Source organism: Cimex lectularius, unplaced genomic scaffold, assembly GCF_000648675.2.
Source record: "Cimex lectularius strain Harlan isolate CLEC.00 unplaced genomic scaffold, Clec_2.1 scaffold41, whole genome shotgun sequence".
Lineage (NCBI taxonomy): Eukaryota > Metazoa > Arthropoda > Insecta > Hemiptera > Cimicidae > Cimex > Cimex lectularius.
The window spans coordinates 3,019,268-3,044,554 of record NW_019393011.1 but is presented as its reverse complement, the minus strand read 5'-3'; the positions used below and the strand labels follow the sequence as shown (position 1 = coordinate 3,044,554).

Genomic DNA, 25,287 nt, shown 5'->3' with positions numbered 1-25,287 from the left:
TTGGATAGGATAGATATCGGGTTGTCCGGAAAATAATGCAGGATTTTAAGTTTTCATTAAAAAAAATCTATATAAAATATTCTGTTTACGTTTACAGGATTACTTTTGTATGAATGTCAACACTTATTAATCCTCTTCCAAATGATATTGTTTGTTTACCTCTGTAGCATTCCGCTACTTGGAAATAATTCAGTCATCCTTATAATGTCAAAGCGAGAATTTCGTACGATTTTCTTTTACGAGTTTAAACTCGGCCGAAGCGGAGCCCAAACGGCTAGAAACATTAACCAAGTCTGGGGCGAGGGTTGTGTTAATGAGTGCACTGTGCAAAGGTGGTTTAAAAAATTTCGGGAGGGAGATTTCAGCCTTGAAGATGAAGAAGGTCGTGGAAGGCCTTCCTCTCTTAATGATGATGTTCTGCGATCAGTGGTGGAAGAAAACCCCAAAACAACTGTTCGAGAACTTGCAGAGCAACTCAAAGTCAGTAAAACGACCGTCGCTGACCACCTCAAGGCGATTGGAAAAGTGAAAAAACTCGAAAATTGGGTTCCACACTCATTAAACGATCGCCAAAAAAATCAGCGCTTTGATGTTTGTGCATCACTTCTTTGTCGAAACAAAAATGACCCATTTCTGGCCAGAATTGTTACATGTGACGAAAAGTGGATTCTCTACGATAACACTAGACGTTCTGGACAGTGGCTCGACAAAGGAGAAGCTCCAATACATTTTCCAAAGCCCCCAACTCATCAAAAAAAGGTAATGGTTACGGTATGGTGGGCTTCATTTGGTTTAATACACTACAGCTTCTTAAATCCTGGCGAAACCATCAATGCTGAATCATACTGTAACCAAATTAATACCATGCATCAGAAATTGGCAGTAATGAAGCCCTCTTTGGTCAATCGGAAAGGGCCCATTTTGTTGCATGACAACGCTCGACCACATGTGTCACGTGTAACGTCACAAAAATTATTGGAGCTTGGCTATGAAACTTTGCCTCACCCACCCTACTCTCCGGACCTCTCGCCTACTGACTACCATTTTTTTAGACACCTGGACCACTACTTACAACACATAATATTCAAAAATCAAACGGAACTGGAAAATGCATTTATTGACTTTATCAATTCTAAAAATTCTGAATTCTACTCAGACGGAATTAATAAGTTACCAACACGTTGGGAGAAATGTATTGAGAGTATGGGAAATTATTTTGATTAAAGAACATTGCTTTAAAGTAACTAGTTTCTTTTTTTTTGTTTAATACCAAAATCCTGCATTATTTTCCGGACAACCCAATAGAAGATATCGCTGTGCCCTGGCTAACCCTGAACGGCCGTACAGGTATGATTTTAGGATATAAGTTCTTTTTGCCTAATGTACTGGACTTTAGAAAACAAATGAAATGTATACCAATAGATGCGACACAGGAATACTTCGGACTCTCTTCGAGAAAGAAAGACACCAGATTTGGAAAATATGGATATTGAAACTTATCAAGTCTATTGGTCAAATGAATTCCAGTTTACATGAAATCCAGGCGGATCTGCAAAGATTAGCAAATCAACAGAATCAACTACAGAGCAATCAGATTGTAAATCAACCCTCCAACATTCAGAAACTTCAACAGACACCACCACCACAACAACAACCGCAACAGCAGGAGCAGCCGCAGCCGCAACAACACATGGCGCCGATTCAGAGTTTTGCTTCATTGCACCAGCAGAGCAATTACGATTTTAGGATAAGGTAGTAAGTACTGGTAGGATGGACTTTAGCTTCAAAAGTTATAGAACATAAAATGTTGATATTTGGCAATCAGAAATTTGAATGTACAGTGTGTCCCAGGGAATGTGCGAAAAACATCCTCTTTGCAACACCTTCCAACGTATAGTCCCTATACATATTTTCAATCCTTGACGAGTTACGATTTTTTGTTAGTTTTTCCAGGGAATCCTTAACTTACTTAAGACAAATACAAATATCTTCAGGGTACAGTTTTGGATTAAAACACCACTAGATTTACTACTGAAATGTACACCTTCTCCTTAAGTAATCACCAAATGTAGAAATCGATCATAGTAAGATCAGGGTGCCGACTACCACCTGAGATAATGCTGGTTCAACCAGACACGCACTTGCTAGGTGTAGGTGTACAGTTCAGTAGTGGATAGTGCTGAAGATTTAAGGATTAAAATTCCATATACATGGGCTCACCTCGCATCAACTTAGTACATTTTGGCTAGCTGTCTAGTGTCTTTTATTTCAAATGCGGTGGAAACGTGAGATACGGAGTTTATGGACCTTTTATATTGTATGTAGTATGTACGTAAATAATATATATTTGAGGAATATTTAAATAATATTACTGAAAGATTTATTTTTACAAATCACGTTGAGGACAAGGGACACTGGCATTACCGAAGTGTATTTATAGGTAGATATTTTATATATCATAATTATAAATAAAAATCACTTTCTTCAAAAGAGAGTTAATGATGATTACACCGTCTGAAACAATCCAATTTCTCATTTTCTTTTAAAGGGTCAGTCGACTCATTCCACTGAGTCATCGATTCGTTTGAAACACTTCAACCGTCCTGCCGACGGTCTGACTGTTAAGGCTTCGAAGAAATTGAACGTCATTTGAATGCAACGGCACGACCCTTTTAATGAATTCTAATCATAATCAAAATTTATTTTGTTATAAACAACCATCCTTCCTACCACGTAATTAAAAAGAACCTACGGAAACGTCGAAATTGATTTTTTACGAGGGTTTGTCAACTACGAGATTATTTTAACTCTGGGGTGCGGTTTTTAAAAAAAGAATGCACGGACGCTGGATTCGAACCCGGGACCTTTACCTTAAAGTGACGAACGCCGTAAACCGTTGAGGCCACCGACGCCCCAATCGAAATGGATAAAACTTAAAACAAATGGTATTATTAAAAAATTGGTTTTTAATCAAAATTATTCAAAGTGATATCTTTCAAAAAAGGGAAGACAACTGATGTACAAACAACTTATATCAATGAACCAGAAGTGATAATAGCGGTAGTTAATGCAATACGGGAAGGTGTCCGAATGTTTAGGTATACCGACTCGACTCGTATTTACCACGCAAGGGGTTTTAGGTTCAAATACCGGATCTTGCCCTTTGAATTTTATTTGAGGGTAATTTTTGATAAAGTATTGTGACACATCTTCCGCGACTAAGAACATATAGTTAGCTTAACATATAGTTGGATGTTAAGCCTCTCTTCTACAAGAAACGCAACATCACATTCATCGAAGAATAACAGCATTTTTTAGCATATTTGATAGGACAAGAAAACATTACTAACTTTTTATGATTATAGTTTAGTAATAACAGGTAGTTTAGTCTTCTCCGAACATTAATTTTAAAATGCATGACATAATGCTAATCATCACATGTGTTAATTCATGGATACCGTTTCAATTAAAAGATTCGACATAACTAAAAGCCCAATGCTGGGATAGGGTACACTCAGAAAACAAGAACGGGTTTTGGGTATTAGGTGGTTTAGGAAAAATTTCAAACCTAATGATGGCTGAATGGCGTAAAGCTTTTGACATAGAAAAACCGGCGAAAATAGGCGGACCGGAATAAACCGGAGGATCAAGAACAACAGGTTCACCTCCTTGCACACCTTACCACAATGTTTCGCGATCTCTGTTGCGTTGTTCAACTTCACACCGTGTTAAAAAAAGCACAATATGTCCCCACGGTCATTGATATCTTCAACTTCCAGTCCTTGATCACACCGGACCAAAAAGTACGTTATCTAATTACACATAATATGCATCCGGTGGACTATCGGCGAAACGGCCAGCCTAATATATTTACGAAACACAACCTTTCGCCAGGTTGTACATCTGGTTCTTTTTACACAAACCGTACACATAATTGTGCTCTTTTTTTATTTGTGCGAACGGTTTTAAGAAAGGAAATGTTCCAGGGTTAACAATATAAACTATCATTCAAATTATTCGCTGTTATAGAAATTATTTGAACTGATGAAACACGGAAAATACCACAAAACGTACGCACTAAATCTCACTTTATCTCTGGATTTAATTTTTTAAATTTATTTTAAAAACCTTGGTAGAAAATAAGTGTATCAAAATTACATGTAATAAAATTAGCAACGAAGTTGTTCTAATTTTTAGCCCCAATATGAGGAACATATATATATATATATATATAAGTTATAAATTTGACTATAGATAGAGAGGGAGGGAGAAATGGAGTGAAAGAGAGGATAGAGGGAGACATAGAGTAAGTGGGAGAAAGAGAAATAGAGAGGGAGTGAGAGAGATAGAGAAAGAGAGAGAGAGAGAGAGAGAGAGAGAGAGAGAGAGAGAGAGACTTATTAACTTTAAATAATTAAACACATTCATCTGCTAAGTAAAGACATGCTAAACTAAAAAATACAAGTAAATTTAAACGCAATATGGTAATATATACTATTGGACAAACTGGAGTAGATGAATGTGTTTAATTACTTTAAGTTACTGAGTCTCTCTCTCTCTCTCTCTCTCTCTCTCTCTCTCTCTCTCTCTCTCTCTCTATCTATCTATCTATCTATCTATCTCTATCTATCTATCTATCTATCTATCTATTTATCTATCTATCGATATCTCACTCCTCTTCTCTCTCTCTTTATACAAGTAAATTTAAACTCAATATGGCAATGTATACTATTGGACAAACTTAAAATTAAATTATGAGAGATAGAAAAGGAGTGAGATATTGATAGCTAGATAAATAGATAGAGAGATAGAGAATGAGAGAGAGAGAGAGAGAGAGAGAGAGAAAGAGAGAGAGAGACTCAGTAACTTAAAATAATTAAACACATTCATCCACTAAGAAAGGACATGCTAAATTAAAAAATGCAAGTAAATTTAAACTCAATATGGTAATGTCTACTTTTGGACTAACTTCAAATTAAATTGAGACAGAGAGAGAGAGGAAGAGGGAGACAGGATAGATAGATAGAGAGATAGAGATAGATACATAGATAGAGATAGGGGAAGAGGTGAGAGAGAGAGAGAGAGAGAGAGAGAGAGAGAGAGAGAGAGAGGGATACATATACATATCTCGTTACGACTATCTCTATTTATATGTATTTGTCATTCGGGATGTTTTTTCTTGCTATTCGGTTGGCTAAAATTAATAAAAAATACATAAAAGGCCGAAAATTCTAAGCGGAATTAAGATGTCACAGAGGAACTGCAACTGGCATAATTCCAGTATTTTTTAATGAACTGGTGATTCATGATAATCTTTTTCAGCAAGTACTCACGAAACCGGTGAATTGAAAAAAAAAGAAACACTTCTTAGCTGATATAGAAATAAGCGAAACTATTCTAGATCTTGTTACTGATCGAAGATGAATCAGCCAGTCACGTTTATAAATAAAGAATGATGATGAGGGGGAAGCACTGTTTGTAAACCCAACGACGTCTGTTGACTTGTTTTTCAGATGGGTAGAAACATTCCATCGTGATAATGGAGATAAATTTTGAATTGGGAATTAAAATATTTTATTTAGTCTATCTATTAAGAATTGCGTCTATATATATTAACAAAGAATATGAGCACAGATCCCTAACTAATCTAACAAAAACATGTTCAAATCTATTAGACTCAAAGTTACATATAGAAATAATTAGTAAAAATAAGAATTTCATCATTTACGTGTTAAAATGTTGCATTATTGACCAAACCTATATGCACTGAGAGGCAAAAAAGTTGCTACCTTTAATATTTTTAATTATCTTTTATACAGTCATCCATTGATTATCAATATTTGGTCCGTTTTAAAGGACTAGAGATAAATAAAACATAAATAAAATTTCCCACTTTTGTTTAAGATTGAATTTTGTAAATTAATCTTTGAACAGTCACTCTCTTCTTTGTTGGCTTTTCTATAAAGCTTCTTTCTAACATCCTTGTGGTTTGATTTTTTTTAAGTTGTACCATTTTTAAGTTTTAAATTTGTTTGAGAGATGATTTTAACTGATACAGATTCGGCTAGAATCTTTGCACTGTGGAAGATGGAAAAAATCAAGCGTTTGTGGCCAGGGTGCTTAAAATCTCCAGAACAACTGTCCGAAGGGTCTTGTATCGCTACCAAGTTACTGGAGGTTACTCAAGAAGGCATGGATCCGGTCGCTCTCATGTCATAATCTCAAAGAATTGTTCGTTTTATTGTTTCATATTTACTCCGTAGTCGATATTCTACCCCTGTTGAGATCAAGCAACAACTTCAACAACTTAGAAATGTTAATGTCTGACCTGCCACTGGTCCAGAACTCCTGACAAGGCCCAGAACAGCTCGGTTATGTTTCGCAAGAAATCACATCAATTCGTCTAAGCAAAGCTAAACTAAAATCTTGTTTTCGAATGAGTCAAGGTTTTGTTTGAGATCTTCTGAAGACTGAGAAGTACAGCGATATATCCCGATAACTATAGGGTACTAGTGAACTTGATCTTCATTGAAGGTTCCCTTACAGCTGCGTTATACATTAAATATGTGCTATCGGAAGAAGTTGTTAATGTTGTTAAGCAAGGCACCCCACACAGTTTAGGATAGTTTCTGACTACTTGGAACGTGCTTCAATTCCATGTCTGGAGTGGCCAGCATGTAGTCACGACTTAAACAGTATCGAACACCTTTGGGACGAGTTGTCAAAGAAGGTAAAATGTCGCTCGGTGATGCCAGAGAATTATCAGGAATCAAGAATGGCGCTGTTGAAGGAGTATGAAAATATTCCACAACGCTGTATCAAAACCTCATGAAATCGATGCCACGTCGAATGCAAGCGGTGATTAATGCAATAGGAGAAAAACACCGTACTGAATTGAATATTTTCTTCATCGTTTCCATAGCAACATTTTTGGTAAAATTGTTTTACCGAGTTTAATTTTTTTACTTATATCCTGTATTTTTATACTTATATATTATTTAATTATATATTTAATTCACTAGTTTTCGTGGTACGCTTGACCAATTAATATCTTTCAATTAATTATTGAATTTGAAATTATTTATATACTTACTTATTGAACAGAAATAGGACACCCGCTCTGGCAGCATTGTACTCCATTTTCCATGAAGGACCCAAAAAGAATTTTCATATTGATCCGATTTCACCCTATACAATTTTTCTGCTTAAAACAACATGAACTTTGTTTATACAAACTATTGTTTAAACAAATATGTATGCTAAATATTTTATATTGCAGGGCGCGTTCTTAATTAGTAGAATTCCCTTGACATTCCGTCTTACCGTGGGAATCATTAATATATTATTTTTAACATGTGAAACCGTAAGATGATAATTCATTGTAAATTATTCTCCGTTTTCATACATTTCTGGACGTAATGCTTGTTCATAATACCGGTGTTGATAAAATCATTTTTAGTCCTGGCCTTGTTTTGTCTGTGGGTCTGTTTTTTTTTTAAAGTATCGCCCTTACGCAGGTGACTTGATCATTCTCACGATTCTTTATACTGAAATGAAAACTATATTATGTATACATTTAAAATATCTTAAGAGATATTCCATTTCACCCGAAAACTACATGTTAATGTCCGTAAAGAGTACACATAAGCGGGTAATTTAATCGGTTTTAATTAAAATTCTTTTTGCTGTGTACTGCTCGCATAACACAAATACATCATAATTAATTATCGCCAGCAGTATTTCAACATTCGTGAAAATTAACTTGGAAAAAATCTGGTTCTGAAATCAATGGAAAAAGCCATTTTTAAAAAGTAACATTTTAAATATTTATAGTTATTAATTTTTAATTGAATTTCTTCTGCTATTACAATGCTTATCTTTTCGATTAACTAAACGAACAATTATTTATTGATCATGATCATAAAATAATTTTTGGATTTTTTTTGCTCAATATTGATAAAATGACCCCTAGTTAACTTTTATCTTATGATGAATCTTATAATTAATTTTGTATTTTTAAATATAATCAGTTGCTACTACATTGGCATTCGGCACTAATAAAATAAATTTGCACTAGTTGGAATTGTCTTTTTTAAAAAGCCTTGCCTGTTTGAATAATTTTTTAGAGATAATTAAAACACGAAGAGAAAAACATGTACTATTTTTAATAAAATTTAATATAAAGTTTATTCGTAAAAAATCGTTTTAATCTAAACCTAATTTTTGAGCAAAGCGTTTTCACAATACAAACAAGCAACACTTCATGTGATTTCGACAAGAAAGGAAACCAGAAGAAAATTCTCATATTTGTCTATAGTTCAAAAAGGCAAGGTCGTTCAACATTAATTTTTAACGTGTGGTGATGAGAGACCGCTAATCGATAATTATTCAGAAATCGTGAGATGCAGTCTGGTGTGATGTAGGTTTCAGAAAAACATTTTCTTTATCGTGCCAACGTTTACATTTAACAAAAACATGTAGGATGTGGAAAAAGTGAATTTACAATACAAAATATATTTTTTTATATTCAATCAAAGTATTTCTACTCACTCAAAGTGTTTGTCTTCTGTGTAATTGTGCCATTCTTGCGTGTCGTGTTGAGAGTGCCAGTGCATTTTTTGCAATGTATAAATTCACTTTTTTCCACATCCTACATGTATTTGTTAAGTTTAAACAATGTTTGTAAATCCCAGTCCCTGAAGATGATCTCAATAAAGATCGAAACGTTGGCACGATAAAGAAAATGTTTTTCTGAAACCTACATCACACCAGACCGCATCTCACGATTTCTGAATAATTAATTTTAATCAAAAAAAATTATGCCGTCTGAATGTAAATCGTGATATTTCTCACCAAGAAAACTGACCTATGAGATGAACAATTTTATTAAATGAAATGGTGTTAAGCTAATGTTAACTTACCTATCCACGGTTATGTAAAAATTGGTTGGATGGATGAAGAATAAGGTGTTTTGGAAACCCAAATATGTAGGGTTTTCTCCAAAGACGAAGACTTAAAAAACCCGCTTAAAGTTTGTTTTTTATTTTATTTATTATTAACGAGGGAGAAAGTGTTGTGGTTGGGCTGGGTTGAAAATAGATGAATTTTTGCGGATATACCACTATTACCGTAGGATCCGGTTAAATTATTTCAACAAGCAAAAACGTCCAAACCATTCTATTAAAGACCAAAACAGACGATTAAGAAGACCAAAAAGTGATCGGTTTTGACCAAATTACGGGTTCTTCACCCCCTCAGACCACATGGAGAAATCCCACAATTCTATTATGGTAATCAATTTTCTGATGAAAAAATATGTAACGGTTATTGTCAAAAACCGCCAAAATAACGGGCCCGAAAGGCATTTATATCTTTTCCTCACTCATAATCTCATGAAACCTAAAAGTAGTTGTTGATATTGCCTGAAAGAGGAAATATTCCGCTCTCAAATGGGTGTATAAACGTTCGATTCGGATTAACTTCAGAAGAGTTAAAAATTTTGTAAACAGGACATCTTCGAGAAAGAAAAAATTTGCCCCCAGCGAATCTAACCCAAAAAAGACTATTTTTTATTGCTATGCACTTTTATTTGAGGGTGTTCAATGGTGCTTAAAACAAATCCTATTTGTTTTTGACACAAAAATTTTTTTAACCTATTTTACTAGAAACGTATTTTGCTTTTTTATCTTTAATCTCATTTGACCCTACCAATCATTTTCTTATCCTACAATTTAAAAACAACCAATCGGTTGATATACAATAACATTGAAATATATGCCCAACAAAGGCAGAAAAACATATTTTCAAAAATAGCTTAAAATATGTTTCGATCTAAACTGCTCAAAAATTAATAGGGATATTTAATTAAATTAACCGATATTCTAGTTAGTTGGATAAAACAAAATAGAAAAACAAGGAATATTAATCCTCATTTTTAATTATGAATTTACTTAAGAATGTAATTAAGGTTTTGGTTGAGATAAAGTCAGTGTCACCATCTCAACCCCACCATTTGAATTGTCTCTCCTTTTTGCTATTTTTTAACGTTTTACCTCAACCAAAACCTTAAATAAAGATTAATTAATTGAAAAGAATTTATTTGATCAATCGGACAACGAAACCAAATAGATGTAATAAGTGCAAAATGAAGTATACTTCGCTACAGCTCTCCGTGGCAATTTCATTTGCCGCCGAGAATCAAATAGATTATACGACATTTGAAAAATGGCAAAAAGGAGGGAAAATTCAAAAGGTGGGGTTGATATGGGAAGTTGGTGTCCGAGTGTATCGAAGTCACGGTAGCTCAAGTGGTAGAGAAGCGGCGTATCTAGTCGTCTTGGGTTCGAATCCCGTTCGTGACACTGAGTTTTTTATCTCAACCAAAACCTTAATTAAAGATTAATTAATTGAAAATAATTTATTTTGTCAATCGGACCACGAAAGCTAATAGATTACTTAAGAATAGTATACATGAAGATTACTCATCTTTTAAACTAACAACTTTTCTCGTCTTTTCTCCAATTTAATCCAGTTGTATTATATTTTACCAAGGAAAGACATCATCACTAGAAGTTCGCAATATCATTGTGAGAATGAATCATCGAGGTCACCTGCAAGTGGATATTGCAAAGGTTTCTCAGATCGTGGTCTCCCGTGCTTTATCTCGATTCCGAGTGACTGGAAGTGCCAAAAGGAGGCCTGGTAGTGAATCTCAACGCATTCCGACGCTAAGGGAGGACAGAAATATTGTCATTGCTGCAAGTCGGAACCCTTTCCATAGTGCCCGCCAAATCCTACAAGTTGTAACGATTCATAATCGTTTGTGGGAAGTTGGTCTCACGTCATATGCCCGGTTGAGACGTCCTGCAGCAACAGCCCGCCACTCAGGAGAGTATGGTGCAGCTAGCGCTAAGAAGACAACACCAATTGGACTGCTGTTTACTGATTAATCACGTTTCTGTCTGTATATTGATAGCAGGCGCCAAAGTTGTAGTAAATAAAAGCAAAATTAGCATTCGTCAGTCCATTCCTAATTATGTAGAGTGATATCACCACTAAAACAAACATTACATTGACATACTTAACTTTATTTACACATTCCAGAACACAAGAATAAAATTGGACAGAACGGAATGAATAGATATCTAAAGACTCGAGCCAATTTCAAGAGTAATAATTTGTGCATTCATGATTAATGAATTAATAGAAAGAGTGAGGCTGTGTTAGGCTGCCCAATTTGGATATGATGGGCTTAATTTTTGATAGCTGGAGACGGACGTCTAGTTCAGCATCTGGACAGCTTCGGGATTTAGTTATGGTGACTACAAATAGAAAATCCGAGTTTGTATGGGTAAGTGGTCGGCAATTTTTGTTTTCCAGGAGGAGTCAAAAATGTGGGTATCGGACTCGAAAGTAGATTTCAGGGAAGAGTCTGAAGTCTATCAAACATTCGTATTAAGTTGAAGGTTGTATGGTGGGCTTTGTCGAAACTGAAAACGGTCTTGCAGCATTGTATCTGTTGGCAAATCAAAGTGCTGTTCCCAATCTCCAGTTTGTTTCCTTTTAAAAAATAATTTAACGCAGGAGAAGACTCCACCTCTTCCTTCTCAACAGATTCTACTCAAAACTGGATTTTTATTTTGAAGTCGATAACTTTATCATTATCAACGAAAGTTGTGATAACCTTACCATGTAAAGAAAGACTCATCTCATTCGTTTTAATGAAAATATCTGATAAATACGACAGAATACCTTCCATTTTTCATCATTGAAAACGTTGGCCGATTTAACATTGTGGTCCATCAACATAATTCTTGTAATCGTGAAAGTGCTTTCCCACGAGACAGCCACCTCTCTTCTGTATGGAGAAGCAGGAAGTCTTCCCATATCATCATCGTCATAGTAGTGTAAAAAATCTTGACTTCAATGCCCGCAACTTAATATAATTAATAATTTGAACAGACTCATCCAATATTTTCTTAAAACAGGCCATGATTTGTTTCATAGTTAAAGCTGAGGAGAACAGTGCTGCTGCAAAATAAATAACTTTCGTTTTCAGTACTCATTGTTATTAGTTTTTTCATTTTATTTATTCATTCAGTAAAAAAATAATTATTTCAAATAAATCTTATTGCAATTTATAATAAAAATAAAACAAAAATGGTAGAAAATTGCCAATATCTTGGTCATTTCAACCCCGAAGCACTAACAAGGTACCCTTACACACTATATACAAAATCACACCAATAAATACATTCATTCCTATATACATTGTTCGCACTCATACTGTTTGGCAGATGGGGTACTCTATATTCCTCCATCTACCTGTTCCCTATAATAAACTAATCTAAATTGGGGTCGATGGGCTATTTTTATAAAATTTCTACCACCAGCCCAAATCATACACACAACCTGAGAGGCGATGGAGAAGCTACTTCGCCATCAGCCCCTCCCCATTCATATCGATAAATGCATTCACTCATACAAGACACAGAAACACAAAACACATATTTTGAAGGCTGTATACAATAAAAATTTCCAATTCCCCTAAAAAGCGGAACAGGATCTCCTGTAACTCGCTACCGTGTCCGAGAACTCTTCTTAGATCCGGCCTCTGTATGGAGCAAAGGCATGAAACGCCTCTATTATGGAACCTACATCGAGGAACCTTTCTCTGCATAAGGGCACCTGTGCGGGCTTTGGCAATATCCCTATTAATTTTTGAGCAGTTTAGTATCATAAAAAAATCCTTCATTAAAATCGAATATTCCACGCCCGTAGTCGTACACGTTACCACCATAGTTATTGTCAAACTTAAACAATTGCTAAACGCATTTTTTAATACAATTTAAAGGCATCTCTTAGCCGTTTAAGTGGCATTTTGTCTGACAACTCGCACAATTCTTGTTTCCGCCACAAATACTGAAGTTTGTGACTCACCCAATTGCCTCAGTTTCACGCACTTATTAGCCAGATTAAATTATTAAAACCTAAACCATGAGAAACATATAATAAACATATGTAATTGTTGTCCAAAATAACGGTATGACGGGTAAAAGGATTTTTTAGTACATATCCATGTAATTTTTGCTGTATATCATCTTTGGAAAATTACTACATCTTCTTGACTTTGATGTGAGCTAAAACAAAATGCAGTTCCACTCGAAGCGAAAATATATTTTTTCCCCACGACGTAGATTGGCCGATGCCGAACCACCTCCTCCCACCAGAACACACATGGGATATTTTTTGTCTTTTGGGCCATGGTATTTTGCTAGTTTATGAACCTCCACGGACAACATTTCAGTGCAACGTGTATACATTCCAGTAAATTTTAAAAGCTTTGTTGAAATCAAAAAATCGTTTTACGTGCAAACTCTCCTTGATTTTGGAAAACAACGAGAAAAACATTTGTCTACTGTTTATGAGAAGCTCTTTATTCACATGATTACTTGTATGCATTTATCTGAAACATGCTTTTTTCCGTTGAGTCTGGAGTTAACAAAAATAATTTTACAAATGTATACGACATAGTGGATTAACTGAGACATCAAACGAGCTTTCAGTGACAGAAAATCCATTAGACATGCTGGAAAATTACTTTCCTAAGGGAAAAATTCCCGTTCAAAATTCTGTAAATGAAGACCATTGCTGTTTTCCGTCTTAAAATAAAAATACTGCAAGACTCATCATTTTGTAACTGTTACGTACATTTATATTTAAGTAAATTTAATGCAGATTTAATATCAGTGTGAAAACCTAAAAAAGAAATAACTGATAACCGTTTTTCATGAAAAGGTTTCTTTTGACAAACTTCTAATTTAAACAATGATTGTTTTTAATTGGTTGTATTCAAATATTACGTTCGGAGACAATGTCTAGATTCTTTAGAAGCAATAAGTTTAAATATTCTCGACCGTTTCAACCAGTTAACTTCATCCATTGCTTATTTATTTATATTAAATTGTATTTTATGGGCTCATTTAAACAATTAATGCTGCTAGGTTGGAGCCCCATCGCCTGAAATTAACGTCAAATATACGTCACGACCGGATGAAGAACATAAAGGATTTCCGCCAAATGGGATCTTAATAATTAGAAGTATGCGTTAACAAGATAGCAACTGCAGGTTGAAAACCGATCCGAGAAGAATTTATTCGTATTCGTATTTATTCGTACGTGTGTTAGGTTAGCAAATGAAATTAATTTATCAGAGAAGATTAAAATATTACGGCGATTTACACCTTATACAGAAATAAAGAAAAAATGGATCCAGGTGAGGTCAAAAGACTCTGGATCCATCTCCTCTTTGTTTAAATTGTAGTAGGTTGATATTATTATTTAATATCTTATATAGAATAATAGCATACATAACATAATAATCTTTATATTGTTAAAGAATTTGATTGATGATATATACTTTGTGATACCCACATTTGTTGGGCACCAATCATCTAGAGATTTTTTTAAACTTTTTTAACGTGTGTGCCCAATTAGCTGGAATATCTTTGTTTTCCACATGTCCGACCCAACTATTATAACAATCCATTATATGTCCGATTGACCAAATAATTCGAATCCCGTTCGTGACGTTAACTTGTACATTTCAACCAATACATTATATAAAAATATTATAACAATATATAAAATAATGTAAAAAAGGTGACCCCAATGATGTTAAGAATTACAGACCCCCTTAGTCTAACTCCTACCCCAAGTAGAGTTTTCTCAAAACTACTACTGGACCGATTAAAAGAAAACCTGGAAGCCCAACAACCCCAGGAACAAGCCGGATTTCGTTAGGGATATTCAACGATTGACCACAATCAAGTAGTTAGCCAGGTGGTACAGAGGACTGTAGAACATCAATTTTTTTTATTAAATTAAATTTATTTATAAAAACTGGTCTTATTAGACCAACCATTAATTTTACAATAATATTATAGAATAAATAAATGTTTACATTCTTATAAACCCACTGGTACAATAAGATTTACATTTCACTATTAATTTTTAACTACACAAGTTCATATGGCTTTGTTCTTTTTAATCTTCTGACCATGTTTCGGTTATGTAAGAGTTTGGTAGCTTCCACATTCTCGTGCTGGCTGAGGCGAGCCTGGTGTTTGGCGGCAAATCTTTGTATTTCTGCCGTGACTTCAGGGATCTTAAGATCCCTATGTAAGTCCTTATTCCTTATGTACCAAGGTGCATTGACCATGTTATGTAAGATTTTATTTTGGAGTGTTTGTATGATTTTGATATTGCTGTGTTTGGTACAACCCCACAGTTGAATACCAAATGTCCACAAAGGCTTTATGACTTGTTTACATAATAATATTTCATTTTGTATAGCAAGATTGGAGCCACGTTCTATCAACCAGTATAGTTGTCTATACCTTAAACCTATTTCTGTCCTTTTTTCTTCACGTGTTTTTTCCATTGGCCTGGCATCTAAGGTTCCCAGATATTTAGTTGTATTGCTGTATGGTATTGTAGTTCCATCGATTGTGAGCGACGGAACATGGTCCACCTTTCTGTTTGTAAAGATTAGATTAACTGATTTATGCTGATTTAGCTTGATTTTCCATTTTTTTGTCCATTCGTTTATCTCATTACGTGCATTTTGGTGGATTTTGGTTGAATGGGTGATAGTCGGTCCTAGTGATATCACCGCTGTGTCATCTGCAAACGTTGCAATTTTTACTCCATCTATTTTCGGAAAATCACTGGTGTATAACAAGTAAAGCAATGGGCCTAATATGCTACCTTGTGGCACTCCTGCATTTATTAGAACATCAAAATGTGAAAATGTGATATACATGGCGTTCGTTGATTATGAAAAGGCCTTTGACACCGTTTCGCACGAATTTCATTTTTCTGCCTTAAAAAAACTAAGATGTCCACAAAAGGTATATAAGCATTCTAGCCAAATTGTATCAAAACACGAAAGCAAGAATAAAAATGGATTTAACTGGATAATACTTCCGAATAAATAGAGGAGTTAGACAGGGAGACCTCCTCTCACCAACCTTATTTAATTGTGTCCTAGAACAAATTTTTCGTTCGTTAAAGTGGAAGAACACGGCAAAAATATGAATATTTATAGATGGAAAAAGACTAACACACTTGAGATTTGCTGATGATATAGTCATATTCGCTGAGACAGATGCCAAACTGGAAAACATGCTAAACGAGCTAAATAAAGAAGGGAATAAAGCTGGATTAAATATAAGCGATAGCAAGACAGTACTACTGACGAACGGGAAAAGAGAATGTATAAAGCTATCGAATAGAGAATTGAATTATGTAGAAGAAACGGTATACTTAGGACAATTAATGAGCTTCAAAGAAAAAATGACAAAAGAAACCCAAAGAAGAATCTCACTATCGTGGGAAAAGTATTGGAGCCTGAAATACATATTAAAAACGAAAAAATTACACCTTAAAAAAAGGAAGAATACTAGACACTTGCATTATGCCAACCCTAACATATGCTCAAACCTGGCCTCTAACTAAAAATACTATGCATAGGATGTCTGTCACTCGAAGAACAATAGAGCGAAGCATGTTAAATATAAAAAGGAAGGACCGATAGAGAAACGATGATATTAGAAAGAAAACAAATGCAAAAGATATAACTGCGAAAATTAGACTAATGAAGTGGGCAGGTCACGTGATTCGTTCTCCAGATGGTAAATGGAACAAAAACGCAACCAACTGGACACCACACTTATCCACTAGGAGAAGAGGAAGACGATGGGAAGACGATTTTCGGGAGTTTGGTGGAGGTTCATGGCGAATACTCACAAAAGAGAATACAGTTTGGAGGGAAAAGGGAGAGGCCTTCGGTCTAAATTAGGCCGGTTTATAAATGACTATGACATGGGAGACGAAGAAGAAGAAGTGGAAGAAGAGGAAGAAAGAGAAGGAAAAAAAGAAGAAGAAAAAAACTTAAATAAAATAAATAATTTTTTTATCTGTTTCAATTATGTACATATTATAACCCAATAAAAAGGCTAATTTATTTATTTATCTTGACGCTAACTTGTACATTTCAACCAATATGTTATATAAAATATTATAACAATATTTTTGGTTCATCAGGAAGGGAGGGCAGCTTTACCCTGACTTTAGCATTTGATCAAAAATAATGACGTTTAAAAGTAGGAAATCAGATTCTGTTCGAACATAGTCACTATATGACTAGTAACATAGTCACTATATGACACTACATACATAGTCACTATACTTTTGAAACGTTTACAACAGTGGGTAATCGAGAATAATGCTTTGAATGAGTTTCAGGCTGGGTTCCAGCAGGGTTACTCAACCGTAGATAATCTGTTCAGTCTGTTTAATATTGTGAAATTAAAACTGTGCGAAAAACGGAAAAAAGTGTACTGTTTTTTGTAGATTTTCGGGCTGCATTTGATTCGCCAGATAGAAATCTTTTATTTTATAAACTGCACATGATAGGGTTATCGAATAAATTTATAAATGTTTTAAAGAGTCTGTACGAGGAAACTGAAGGAGGGAGTTTCAAATACCTTTAAGACAAACATAGGGCTAAAGCAAGGTTGTTTGCTATCTCCACTTTTATTTTCGTTATATATCAACGATCTATGTGATTTTGTAGGCGGTGGATTGCATATTGATGGGTTGAATGTTCGTTGTTTGCTCTATGAAGATGACATTGTATTATTAGCAACGGAAACCAGTACACTGCAGAAAATGATAAATAAGCTTTACGAGTATTGTCAGTTATTGAATTTGTTTGTTAACTTAAAAAAGTCAAAAATAATGGTCTTTCGCAGAGAGGGTAGGCTTGGGAGAAAAGAGGTTTGGAACTATGCTGGACAAAATATTGAGATTGTGAACCATTATATATATCTGGGTATATATCTCACACCGCAGCTTGTTATGGAAAGACATCTTAAAGAAAAATTAAATGTAGCCAAATTTGGTGTTAATTCTACTTGGAAGTCTCTCTTGTCGAATAGTGATGTTCCCATTTCAGCAAAATATAATGTATTTAACTCTGTTTCCAAGGCGGTAATGTTTACGGTTCTCAGGTTTGGGGCTATAAATGGTATGACAGTGTGGAGAAATTGAAAAAATATTTTGTCAAAAGGTTGTTTTTCCTAAGAAAGGATACACCTGATTATGTCTTTTATTTAGAGACAGGGATTGACCCATTTTTCAACACATTAAGCCTGCATCTGACATGCATCCAAAAAGTTTTATCATTGTCTTCTGCTAGACTTCCTCGAATTTTGGCCTTGAAAATACTAGACAAGAAAATATTTTGGGCAAAAGAATTTGTCAATTTGTGTCTACAACACGGTTTAACACCCTTGAGTTACTCCGACGTAAATAAAATAGTGTGGAAATCTTGGTAGATGTTTTAAGAACTGATTTTAAAAATAAACTAAAATTAAGAGCACAACGGTCTGTCTTCCATGATTTATACAAAGAACTGAATCTGGAATTAGGAGAAAATCACCATTATTTAAATAAAAATTATAATTTGAATATGATAAGTGTGATAATGAAAGCAAGAGGTCAGTTGCTGTCTCTTAATTACTCGGTCCACAGAAATGAGGAAGCGTACCGTTATGCTTTGTGTAATTTAGGTGTGTATGAGGATGGCTTCCATTTTTTGGCGGTGTGCCCTATATTGAAAGAATTCAGTCTTAGGTGGTTTGGCAAATTGTTTTTAGAAAAAAATGAAGTAATTTCATTTTTGAATGGGCAGAACTGGCACAGTCTCTACAATTATGTTTTGTACTCCCTAAAATACAGAGCGTTCCTAATCGATAATTTCAATTATTAATAAAGTATTGTGTAAATTATGACTATTTGTATTAGTATTGTTAGTATTAGTATTCGTATTAACATTATTAATATTATTCTATGTTTTTTCTTTTGGAAACTCGACAGACAGGCTGTGGGCTATTGTCTAGGATGTTTTATATACTGAATATTTTTTGGAAAATAATTTTTATTGTAAATAAACATCATTATCTATCTATCTAGTCACTATATCAGTTTTTTCGCAAGTGTAGTAAGGTTTTTGGTATTCTCAGTTGTACCTTTTCAACTTCATCTGCCTATCAGGGACCCCAGAACTCTCCACCATACAGCAGAACTGAACAAACCATTGTTTTGAACAGTACACCCCATTTTTCAGATTTATAGAAAGCAGGTATATTTAAAACTGTAGGGATTGTAACATTACTCTTCGTGACAAAGTATTACGCTGATTTTGTAAATTTTCCAGAGGATGAAAAAGGAACTCTCACAAATAAATAAAATTGTTTGAAGCTGCCAGGTGTAGAGCGTTGTGGCGAAGAGGATTTTTCAGCATGAAATTCCGATTTCTAAAAAGTACAATGATTTGTTTGTGTATTCACAACTAGACTATTAAAATAACAGTATTTTGCAGCTGATTCGATGTGAATTGGAAGTTATGGCTCATCTGGTACATCCTTATTGCCGACACCAATGTTTTCTGCACCGTGGTAATGAAAGGATTTATTTATATCTGCCCCAAAAAGTGTGAAAAGGAGTGGGCTCAGCTTTCCTCCTTGCAAAACTCCCTTAGTAACATTAATCGGATCTGATACTATACTGATTAGGGCGGACTCGTACAGTTTTTACATTATTTTAACCAATTTATCACCTACTCCCAGATTAGACAATTTTTTAAACAGTTTATCATGGTACATGGAGTGAAACTCCCTTTTAGAATCTACCAAGATTAAAAAATTTACTCCTCTTAAATATAAGTTGCAATTTTATTATTCCCGAAAAGTTAAAAACGCTTCTAAGCAGCCCCTCGCTCTCAGGCACTCGTAAAGACGCTGGAAAATTATACCCACGAACAGTGTTATCTGATAGGTAATTAATGCAATGCGCCTACATTTAGAGACTCATTTTAGTCAACTTTTTTCTCGTTTAAATTGTATTAATTGAATTCAATTATTCAACCTCAATGCATTGCGTGTTTATTCGTAAGTTTTCTTTTAAAAAAATGTCCTTGCTTTCAACAATCGCTTAAAGATAATTATGAAAATATAAGCTTAAGTTATGCTCGTAAGTTATACGAAACTGTAATAACTAAGTAATCAGTTTATGTAAAAGCACCAAATATTAATAACTAAACGGTCTCAATTGTTTATTGACATTAATTAATCATTTGATTGATACAATAATGATAATATAGTTTCATGATAATATGATATTATAGATAAAACTTAAGCACTATTTCGTCGTAGAAACATCAAGTCATGAAAGAAAGGACAGCTTTAACAATTCTCAAGGAATGGGTAATTTTTTGAAAATTAATAGGATTCCTAAAGCAACTGACTAGAACGTTGTGATAAAAATATGTGGTGATTAGTGACCGTTAATCGATATTTATTTAGAAATCGTGAGATGCGGTCTGGTGTGATGAAGGTTTCAGAAAAACATTTTCTTTATCGTGCCAACGTTTCGACCTTTATTGAGATCATCTTCAGGCCCTGGGATTTACAAACATTGTTTACATTTTGATTATCTCACTGGCACTCTCAACACGACACGCAAGAATGGCACAATTACACAGAAGACACTTTGAGTGAGTAGAAATACTTTGATTGAATATATAAAATATATTTTGCATTGCATAAATTCACTTTTCCACATCCAAAATGTAATTGTAATATGTAAACAATGTTTGTAAATCCCAGGCCCTGAAGATGATCTCAATAAAGATCGAAACGTTGGCACGATAAAGAAAATGTTTTTTCTGAAACCTACATCACACCAGACCGCATCTCACGATTTCTAAATAAATAGTTGTGATAAAATAGACTTAGAATAACTTATAGCGTTTCCTAGAATATCTTATAGCGGCAGCAATATAAAATTTAGGATATTATTATGGAGCTTATTCACTGGGTATTAGCTTGCCCTAGAAGATCTACATAACATTAAATAACATAAATAAGGAGCTAGGTTATTGAAGTGAACACAATTTCACTTGTGTTCAGATATGTGCAGAACCAAGAATATGACTTCTGAGAGTTGATGAGATTCAACGACTTTGGTGTGGAACGAGGTCAGACCCAACCGGGGGTACCACCGTCGAATTTAGGCTCAAGGGGCTATCGACAACAAGATCATATCAGCCCCCCAACGCAGGCAGTTTTTAACTTAACACACTCTCACAAAATACATTCTTTCTTATTTGCTTCCCTTTAACTCAAGTAGGGTGATATAGTACTAGATCACCATTTACACATAAACAACACACACTACCTAGTTTAATAATATTGTACTAAACATTCACGCAAATAAATACAATCTCTAGAAACAATTAAATCATCTATCACCAAACTTAGTATATACAATAATACGATAACCTACAATATTTTTATTCAAATCTATATAAGTAGAAATAACCAAGTTTCCTCCAGAAACGAATAGAAAACCCTACGCGAGCAACCTTTCTCGAGCCGAACACAGGTTTTGGCCAGCTAGGTTATTATTAAGAATTATATAATTAAATTATTATAAATTATTCTTTGGAATGAGAGTCAGTTCTGAAACACTACTGAAACTTACTAGCACCATAGATTAATAAAATGCCTAAATAAATAAAAAGTTTCCCTCTTATGAAAATTAGTTACTAAAGTGGAGAGTTGAATTTATTTCACTTGACATTACATCAGTACCACTTTCAGATTGGAAGGAGAAAACCTAAAGATACTTTTGAATAAATTTAAATAATTATACAATTTTGCTGTATTGCTTTTTCTTCCATTTTCCAATAGATTTGTTTTCATGTCTTTTTAAAGGTGCATAATCATTTTGATTCCAATTAAAAGAATTCTGCACACCCCGTAGTAAGGGTGAAAAGTGCAAGGTCAGGTGAGCATGTTACTTAGGGTAATTGAAATATACAGGTTTCGAAGTTTATTTATGTGGCCATTACGAAGCAAAATAGGCTAAAGCCACTTGACTGTTTGCAGAAAGCAGACTTAGAATAGGGCATTACAGAATGCCCTGTGGTAAAATATTGATAGTTTAACTGGTCCAAGATGAATAATCATACAGTAAATAACTTAAACAAAAATTACACTCCTAAATTTACCATAGGTTATTAATGATAATAATTACTTAGCATTATATATTGTATTATTTTCTGGAATGTTAGATAGGTTATTATTATTTTGATTGCATTTGAAATACTTGGTTTAAAAATTGGACTCAAACCTAAATCCTAACAACAGACCAATCGATACCAAGATTTATAAAAATATTTTTTCATATGGGAAATTTTAAAACGTCAGACACTTGTGAATATATTTAAATAATTAGTCAACCTTGCTGTATTCCTTTTCTTCCGTAGTCCGATAGATTTCGTTCTTTTGACCTTACGACAGGTATACAAAAGAAGTGACTCCCATTAGGAGAATTCTGTGCTTGGTGTAAGGTGAGGTGAACTTCACCAGTCCGGCAGAACCGCAATTTTTTTTTGGTTTGCTTGCAACTGTTTGCCGTTATCTGTGTGGAAAGCCATATCCCTCCCATGGGCACAATTGACGCCTTTAACCTTTTCGGTTTTGCGCAGTGTAGGTTGGTAAGAAGGACGGTTTGCGTGGAAACATCCTAAAATAAAGGACCCATTCCAATCCCACCAGATCACCTCGTATGGAGAACTTAAATTGTTGACATAACGAGTTGGTTGGTAGATTTCATTTTCTTATTTTCTCCAGGTTGCATCCAAATATGTTCATACTAGACTCAACAAATTCAAGTTTTATTTTAAAAACCTTGTATATAAAGGATCACTATATGGGGCGAACATGTATAAAAAATGTCTAGGTTTGAATACTGATTCATTCTACGACCTAACTAAGTGGTATCAGTAATTTACTGATAGGGATTTCTCCATCGAAGCATTTGATTTCAAAACTAATAAAGAAACTATTATATATATAATATTAATAAAGAGAAAATTGTAGATGCGCTGCATTTTGTGTCTTTTTCAAAGTTCAATTTTAGTTATGGAAAGTGCACAGGAAAATTTGGAAAATATACCGTTACTTATCTCAATACCTCCTGGGAAACATTGTAGAGCCTTTCAAATTTTGTCATTTTACTTGTTCATAATTACAAGCTGCAAAAACAACTTAGATGTTCCAACAGGATATTATACTGCCATTTATGACAGACCTATTAAATTATTTCAGTGGTTAGGCGATCAACAAACGTTTGTTATCAATTTGAAAAGCCCCTGATGCCACAGCTCTTAAACATTTCAATCAGTCACATTTTAAATTGCGACTTGGAATTTATAACAAACATTTCGGGAGAAAGCTATCGTAAAACGGATATGCTACGTCTAATCAATGTTATAAGGGAGTCGTTGCAATGAAGAAAGTACTTCTCGTTGTAATAAACAAATATTAAGTGCCACATCCTGTAACAATGGGCAGCCGTCAGAGTAGCGATATGCCACCATGTTTTATTGCAGCAAGCCTATTTGTTCCATTGGCCCAGCTGAACGAAGAAAATAAAACAGCTAAGTTTAAACAACCTCCCAGACCGATTAAACCACCACCCAATCTTAAAACATTGTCAACTACACTGACTTTTGCAAGGTAGAAAACAGCCTTGTTGGTGAAAATGGTTTTACTTGGAAAGCCAGAGTTCAAGACACAATGGTATACGCCTACTCAGTCGATGCGTACATTATTCTATATTTAAAAATACAAAAAGCAGAATATCACACATATCTGCTTCAAGAAAGTAAGACTTTCAGGTTGTTATGCGTCAGTTTCCTTAGTCTACGCCGCCATCATTAATTAAGGAAGTGTTGAGGAATTACGGATATAATGTTAGGAGTCACCAATGTGAAGAAACCCCGGTGCTTTGTTGACCTGGAACCAAGCACAATTAATGAACAAATCTTAACACTGAGCAATCTCCTTGGTATGAAAATTAAGGTGGAAGAACCTTAAAAAAAATTACCCTAATAAAAGTTGTCAAGATTATGGTCATACCAAATCGTTCTGCAACCACTTCCCGCGATGCATGAAGTGCGCCGGCTCTCACTTGACAGCAGATTGTACTAAACCACGACAAGAACCAGCTCAACATGTGTGTATTGTAAACAGAAACACCCAGCAAACTACCGTGGATGTTCTTCTCGCAAGGAACAACAACGCCTGAAGAGACCATCCTTCGCAAGAAGACAGTCAGAGAACGACACTCAAATAGCGGTTCCTCCGCTATGATTCCATCGCCATCTCCCTTCCTAAGCCCACTAAGTTCATTCCACCTCATAACACTTTCATTTCGTCTTATTCTCCATTTAACTATGTATCTTCACTTCTTTGTAGTTTCCTTTAGCGATCACTTATTGCACTTCGTCTTACACTCCTCTAATAGACATAGCAGTAATTACTAAGACACATAAACATAAATTCTTTTTTTTTTACTATCACATTACTTACAGTACAGATACCCTTCTGATAAGGCACAAAGGAGCACTGCTAGATTCGTCTCTCTTAATCACATTCGAAGACACATTATGCACATCTTACACACTAATGTTCACTTCCATTATCTTAAATACCTCCTCCTTACAATTGAATATTGCAGTTGTCCTCCTAACCAAGATTTGTCACAATACGAATCTTTTCTCCAATCATCATTTACTAGTATTTACCGGTCAACATTTCATTTCAGGGGGTAATTTCAACGCCAAGTACCCACAATAGGATTGCTTTGTTTCTACCCCACGTGGGCGGAACTTCCTTAACTCTTTATTTACAATCACTTACACCGTTATAATACCAATCCTTTTTAAGGAGACAGTTCCTACTCACAGTAAGTTTTTTGCACGATCCGGATTTCGAGCCTTTTAGCTCATCATCAGGTTGAAGGACTTCTACAACCACGTCTCTCGACATGAATTGCCAAAGTGAACCCGTTGATACCTCGGCCAACGTGGCGTTCCAATTAGCAGCTGATTTTTTTAATGGCACTCAATTTGAACGTGCGAAACGCGGAAATTATAACACAAATATATATTATACTAGTAAATACTTAATATTATTAAATTACTATAAAAATAATAACAATTAAAATAATTAGTTTAATTATTTGGATGTTTGATATTATTTATGTACATATTTAAAATGGGAGGTAGATCAAAATCTGTTATATTATTAATGCATTTATCACCATGTTCAATTTTACATTTTTTAATTTCAAATTTCTCAAACCAATCTA

At 34.5% G+C, this 25,287-nt stretch overlaps 1 long non-coding RNA gene across 3 annotated transcripts in view; it reads right to left on the bottom strand.

Annotated features, from left to right (window-relative positions):
* LOC106663813 overlaps positions 1 to 25,287 on the bottom strand; it is a 128,696-nt gene that overhangs the window by 83,311 nt on the left and 20,098 nt on the right. For 2 of the 3 annotated variants that reach the window (XR_002910825.1, XR_002910826.1), the window contains exon 2: positions 7,094 to 7,188. The exons of the other annotated variant lie outside the window; for it this stretch is intronic. This is a non-coding gene — a long non-coding RNA (uncharacterized LOC106663813). The remainder of the gene's footprint in view (positions 1 to 7,093; positions 7,189 to 25,287) is intronic. 3 annotated transcript variants of the gene reach the window in all.